Source organism: Notamacropus eugenii, chromosome 1 (assembly GCF_028372415.1).
Source record: "Notamacropus eugenii isolate mMacEug1 chromosome 1, mMacEug1.pri_v2, whole genome shotgun sequence".
In the NCBI taxonomy this organism is placed as follows: Eukaryota; Metazoa; Chordata; class Mammalia; order Diprotodontia; family Macropodidae; genus Notamacropus; species Notamacropus eugenii.
Genome location: NC_092872.1, coordinates 78,345,916 through 78,353,221, shown reverse-complemented (window position 1 = coordinate 78,353,221; position 7,306 = coordinate 78,345,916).

Sequence of the window (7,306 nt, the reverse complement as noted above, 5' to 3'; positions counted from 1 at the left end):
ATTGACAGGCCTTTGAGCTGGAACATGCCGGCCGCCTTACTAGTCCCTAGAGAACCTTCTGGAAGCCTCGCAACGTCACAGGCGGGACTTAAAGGGAACGCGGCTACCCCTGCCCTCCGAGACCGCCTCAGATCGAGCTTTGGGGTGTTTTTGCCTCCTCCCCTCAAAAGAAACATTAGCCTCTCGGGGGAGGGGTGGGGGGTGGGGAAATGGGTGCTGGGTCGCAATGGACCCTGGGAGCTGTAGTCCATGGTATGGGTTCAAGAGGTCGACGATGGCAGGAGTGGGAGTGAGGGAACTCCACATTGACTCCGCCCACAAATCCAGTCTCAGGTTCCCCTCCCGCCGGTCCCTGCCCCCACTCCCAGTCGCTGTCCAGCAGACAACGAGCTTCCTGAGGGCAGGCTCTATTTCCATTTTTTTTCTTCGTATCACACAGTGCATGTCGCCTAGAGGGCATTAAAGCAATGGGCGATGACTTGAATTGATTAAAGGACTTGCCTGGGGACTCGGGGAACCCGTAACGGATGCGCTTATATTAGGGACTGGGGAAAGAGAGTGGGGGTGAGGGCATCCCTGCCTTCCTCTAATGGGGTCGGCAGCTCCTCAACGTCATCCTAGCCCCCGACCAGAACCTGCCCGTACCCCAGTAACCCGGACCGTAACCCAGTTTCATCTCCTCACTTCTGTTCTCGACACAAGATGCAGCCCCCAAACCCCCTCCCGACCCGGATCCCTATCCACAGCCTTGTCCCAGATCCCCCACCTTGACCCAGGCTCCACTCCAGATCCCTCCCTGTGCTCGATTCCGACCCAGCCCCTAGATGCCCCTTAACTCTCGCCCTCACCTGGTCCCATCCTCTCGCTGTTACCTAGACTCAGAAGAGTTCTATTACAGGAACTGGGTTTAAATCCTGCCTTTTTCATTTATTGCCTTTGTGACCTTGGGCAAATAAATCATTTCACTTTTTCTGGGTCTAATATTTCTCATCTCTAACGTCCTATAACCCTCCACCTCTCCCTAGACCCAGATTCCCCACTCTGACCCAAACCTAGATTCCCTACACAGATTCAAATGTAGATTCTGAATCCTGACGCTGACATCGCCTCAGATTCCCCGGCCTTGACACGGATCCAGGTTAGATGTAGCATCGCTGACCTTAACCCTCACCTTATATCCTCTTCCCCCCTGTCTCAGTTGCCCTTCTTTCAACCCTGTTTCAACCCTGCTTTCCTCCATTATCTCATTACCCCCTAATCTCCCATCCTCCTGTTTCCTGTCTTCCTGTCTCCCATCCTCCTGTCTACCCCCTTCCAATCCCTGGGGTTTGGGGGAGTAGAGCTGCGGGGGTGGCTGCCATCGGAAGCTGCCTGAGCAGACACAGTGCCTGGCGCACACGTCACTGTCTCCCAGGGCCCATCTGTGCCAGCGGGAGATGGGGGCGTGGGAGGGGGTGGGGAGGTGAAGAGGGGGATGGGGGCACCTTGAGAGACAGAGGGACCTTTAGGCAGACCAGGGAGATGGGATGCCGACTGCTTCCCTAAGGGCAGGGGCCTCTTTTTTTTTTCCATCCTCTTCTTTTTTCCAGGGACAAGAGATTCAAGGAAAAAGCAATTTGCCCATTAGACTGAGCCAGAACCTGAGACCTTAAAAGTACCCGGTCCTGGTTTGCATTGTAGAGATGGAAGTGAGATCTGAATCCCAGAAGGTTTCTTCATTTGACTTTCCCTTGTTCACCACCATCTATTTCTGTGGGGTAGTGAGGAGTGTAACGAAATGGTGCAGGTGATGGGAGATTGAGGGAAAAGGGAAGATGAGAGTGAGGGAGCAGACAGAATTGGGTGAAATCAAGTGAAAGGGACGATGAAATGAGGAAGGTGATGGGGTAAAAAGGGTGCTTTGGTGAGAGGTGCAGGACGGGAAGGGGGGCAAGACCTGGTACCACTTTCTAGCTGTGAGTAAAGGTTATAAGGAGTTGTCTTGACCTGGATGCTTCCTGTTTGGTTCTTCTCACAAATCCTCTAAACTGACTGCTCAATCCTTCTGATTTGGAGGGCTTAATAATACGCGTGTGTGTGTGTGTGTGTGTGTGTGTGCATGCCAGTGTAGATTCAGTGTGCTCATGTGCCTGTGTAGATTCAATTTATATGCATGTCAGTGTGTACTTATACAGCTAGGTCTCTGTCTATGCATACAGATACACCTGTGTGTATCTGACAGAAACACTAGTATTATAGGCTGCCCTGCCCTGGGCACTCTTCTTTGACAATCTGGGCAAGGGGCTTAGGTATGGGCCTTTGTGACAGCTTTGGGAGAACTAGGGCAGAGCAGATAGGCTAGTGGTGTGGTAATAGGGTCAGGGCAAAAAGGTGGATTTCTAGGTTGTCTGGCACACACGTGTCACTTGTCTGTGTATGGGTAGTGCTAGAGGATAAGAAAGAGGGCCAGTAAAGGAAGATGGGAACAGGGGGCGATAGAGTGAAGGGGCAACGTGAGAACAGGATTTGTGTGAACTTGTATCTGTTTTTTGTCTTTTTCCCTGATGAATTGTATCTTTAGTTATTAACTCTACTTGACTCTGACGCTGTATATGTGATTAAATAAATCTGCCTATGAGTATGTTTTTGTGTACCAGAGTGTGTGGTTTGTGATTGTGTAGTTATGTCACTGTGTAATGATATGATTAAGTGTGCCTGTGTGTAGATTATTGTCTCTGAGCCATCTGTGGTTGTGTATGACTTGAATGATGTGATACATCTGTTTTGTGTGATTTACTTGCTGGTGATTTTGTGTAATTGTGTGTGCCTGAGCATTCAACTTTTGTGTATGGTTGTAGATCTGCGTGAAAGAATGAATGTGAATATGTAAACATGTGTTGGTGACTGTGTCTGTTATGAGTGGATATGACATTATATGTGATTCTGCATGTATGATCTCTGTGATATTGTGTGCAGTTGTAAGAGATGGCACCACTTCAGACCTCTGTGCCCCCATTTCTAATCCCTTTGAAACTAATAATGTTGGAGATCTAAAGGTGGGAGCAGAGGGAAAGCTTGAGTTTGGGGCAAAGGACCAGGATATCATGAGTTCTGGGGCCTGTCCGTCTTTCTTCCCACTGCTTCCCTATAACTTCCTGAGTCCACCCCACATTTGGCGGGGGGCTCTGAGGGGGTGCCCAAGGGCCGCATCACCCAGCTTGTACTCAGCTTCCTACCCTGTTGCCATGGCAGCAGTTGCTAGGGGCTCCCACGGTTGCTAAGTTCTGGGGGCGGGTGGAGCAGCTGCCAAGGCCCTGGTTGTCAAGGGAGATGAAGCAATCATAGGGAGAGGGAGAGTCGCCTGTGGCATTTTCCTCCACCCCTTTTTCTATCAGCACTGACTGGGAGATTGTCTGTCCCTCCTATCTGTCCATTTCCGCTGCCCGAATCCCCATACATTGTCCTTACCTGCCCAGTCTCAAAGAGAAATGAGCCCCAACTCCTTCAGAGGGAAGAGGGAAGAAATAGGGAGTAGGGAAAAATTTAAAGGATTCTTTTCCACCATTGAAGGGACTGTTATGTCCTTTATCTTATATCTGACCTCTTTTCCCCAACTCAGCCCTGACCCAAGATGTGGTTGGGAAGCTCTGGTTTGGAAGGATAAGGCCTAAAAGTGGAGAAAAAGCTCTCCTCTACCCAATTTAGTTCCCCTCCCTGAGGAGGGGCTAAGTGTTAGGATTCTTGGATGTTGTTCATACCTCTGGTGTTGGCTGAATCCCATTCCTGGCTGTTTTCAGTCTTTAATATGTCCCATCTCCCTCCACTACCTGTTTTTTCACCACCTTCCTTTTCCCTCTTCTAATTTACCAATAGAGACCACCTTGAAAAGGCTATAAACTGACCTCTTACTCTGACTCTAGACTGATTTATAACCCCAGCCACGGACTGATTCCTAATCCTAGCCATATGCTAATTTATGAATTCCTTCCGTAGTCTGATCCTTTCGCCCCAGTCAAAGAGTAATCGCTGAACTTGAACAATATATTCCTAATCCTGACCAATCTAAGCTGACTAAAAATGTCACCTAATATAATCCACAGCTGAAGTCAGCTCTAGCGACTAACTCCAAGCCTTGGCCACAAAGTGGCCGCTATTTTCAGCCCTAATTGAGAGCTTTGAGTCTAAATATCATATGCCTGATCCTGGTAAGAGATTGACCCCTAAATCTGGCTACAACTTTATCCACTATCCCTATATACAGATGAACGAAATCATTTATTAAATTCCAGGTACTATGCTAGGCACTGTGGATTCAAAGCAAAAATGAAAGTCATTTGCTTCCTGAAGAAGAAAGCTGGGGGTGGGGATAGAGGAGAGGGGGAAGGAGCTGGAGAAGGAGGGAATAACATGCATATACAACAAAATATATATGAAATAAGACAATCCACCAGGAGCATAACAGTATCTGAGTCCCAACATTCGGCCACCTTTAGGGAAGAGGGGTAGTTGGATACAAACTGGAGGCATCAGGACAAGCTTCCTCTAGTAAGGGCTCTTGATCGGAGCTTTGAGGGATTCAATGAGGTAGGGAAGGAGGGCATTTCAGGCACTGGAGACAGCCCAAGCAAAGGCATAGGGAGTGGAGAAGGAATGTTGTTTACAGGGAACGGCCAGCAGGCCCATTTGGCTAGAATGGTGAGTGAGGGAAAGAGGGGAATAAGTCTGGAAAGGGAGGCTGGAGGCAGAGAGTGAAGGGCCTGAAAAGTCAAATGGAGGAGCTTGAGTTTGATCCTACAGACGAGGCAGCTACAGGAGCTTTTAGAGCTGGGGAGTGACTTGGTCAGACTTGTGCTTTAGGTGGCTTTGTGAAGGATGGATTGGAGGGTGGGAGAGACAGGGAGACCTGTTGGGTTATTGCAGTAACGCAAGTGAGAGGTGATGAAGGTCTGAACCAGAGGTTATGACCATGTGAATGAAGAGAAGTGATGTGAGAAATATTGTAGAGATAGAATGGACAAGGTTTGGCCACTAATTGCCTGCATCTGTCAGTTCCCAAATCATTTACATTCAGAACATTTGTTTGTTTGTTTGTTTATTTATATATAGAGTCCAGAGGTACAGTGGAAAGGGCACTTATATTTCTATTTCTATAGAGAGCCCAGATCTCAATCAGACAGTGATCTTCAAAGTGCTTCCAGACCCTGAGGCTTTCAAATCAGAACAAATAGACGCGTAGTTACAGGTACACTGTATCGCAGACCCAGTCCTACAAAGCATGCACCATCCAGAGAGAATGCAAAGATAATTATGCTTACACACATACACTTAAAATCAAGCACATTTCACCCAGGCACAGCCACACAATCAGACATATTCTTTCTCAAAATCAATAGGTCATCTTTCCAAAATCCAGTAGAAAATGATGTCTATAGTGATGGCATGAATTGCTTTGCAAATGAAGATTTGATCTCCAGCTCTGGGCTCAGAGCAATCCCTAAATTCACATACCGACCACTAACCCCATTCACACAGTAATCCTTGTATCTAACCAAATGTCATGGTATTGGTCATAAAGGAACACAGCCAGGAATGGCTCAGCACAAATCTATTCCTGATTTTGAAACAAACAAAATAACCAAAGAGTGATTGTACTGTAATGAAACTTGTTGCTCACAATTGCCTGGACATAACATTGATTCACAAAAATTAAATGTGGGAACAGGATGCCATATATATTTTCCTGGAGGCAGCTAGGTAGCATAGTGGAGAGAGTGCTGGTCTTGGAGCTAGGAAGACCAGAGTTCAAATATGGCCTCAGATGCTTATTAGCTGTGTAATCCTGGGCAAGTTCTTAACTCCTGTCTGCCTCAGTTTCCTCAACTGTAAAATGGGGGTAATATATGGCATCTACCTCCCAAGGTTGTTGTGAAAATTAAATGAGATAATATTTGTAAACTGCTTAGCCCCAGTGCCTGACACTAAGTGCCAGACTAGCTATGTCTAGAGATGCTCATCATCAAAAGATTGACCACCAAGAGACGAATGAATAAATGAATGGATGAATGCATACATGCATGAATGAATGAATGAAAAAGCATGCATTAAGTGATTACTTTATAGAGAGCATGCTGCTAAGCTTTAAGGATACAAATACAAAACTGAGATAATCCTTGCCATTAATGAGTTTACATTTTTTAAAAAATTTATTTATTTAACTTTTAACATTCATTTTCACAAAACTTTGGGTTCCAAATTTTCTCCCCATTTGTCCCCTACCCCTACCCCAAAACACTGAGCATTCTAATTGTCCCTATCACCAATCTGCCCTCTCTTCTATCATCCCTCCCTTCCCTTGTCCCCCTCTTCTCTTTTGTCCTGTAAGGCCAGATAGCATTATACTCTATTACCTGTATTTCTTATTTCCTAGTAGCAAGAACAGAACTCAACAGTGGTTCCTAAAACTTTGAGTTCCAACTTCTTTTCATCCCTCCCTCCCCACCCCTTCCCTTTGGAAGGCAAGCAATTCAATATAGGCCATATCTGTGTAGTTTTGCAAATGACTTCCATAATAGTTGTGTTGTGTAAGACTAACTATATTTCCCTCCATCCTATCCTGGCCCCCATTGCTTCTATTCTCTCTTTCGATCCTGTCCCTCCCCAAGAGTGTTGACTTCAAATTGCTCCCTCCTCCCATTGCCCTCCCTTCCATCCTCCCCCCCACCCTCCTTATCCCGTTCTCCCCCACTTTCCTGTATTGTAAGATAGGTTTTCCTACCAAAATGAGTATGCATTTTATTCCTTCCTTTAGTGGAATGTGATGAGAGTAAACTTCATGTTTTTCTCTCACCTCCCCTCTTTTTCCCTCCACTAAAAAGTCTTTTGCTTGCCTCTTTTATGAGAGATAATTTGCCCCATTCCATTTCTCCCTTTTTCTTCCCAATATATTTCTCTCTCACTGCTTAATTTCATTTTTTTAAGATATGATCCCATCCTATTCAATTCACTTTGTGCTCTGTGTGTATATGTGTGTGTGTGTGTAATCCCACCCATTACCCAGATACTGAAAAGTTTCAAGAGTTACAAATATTGTCTTTCCATGTAGGAATGTAAACAGTTCAACTTTAGTAAGTCCTTTATGACTTCTCTTTGCTGTTTACCTTTCCATGTTTCTCTTCATTCTTGTGTTTGAAAGTCAAATTTTCTTTTCAGCTCTGGTCTTTTCATCAAGAATGCTTGAAAGTCCTCGATTTCATTGAAAGGCCATTTTTTTTCCCCTGAAGTATTATACTCAGTTTTGCTGGGTAGGTGATTCTTAGTTTTAGTCCTA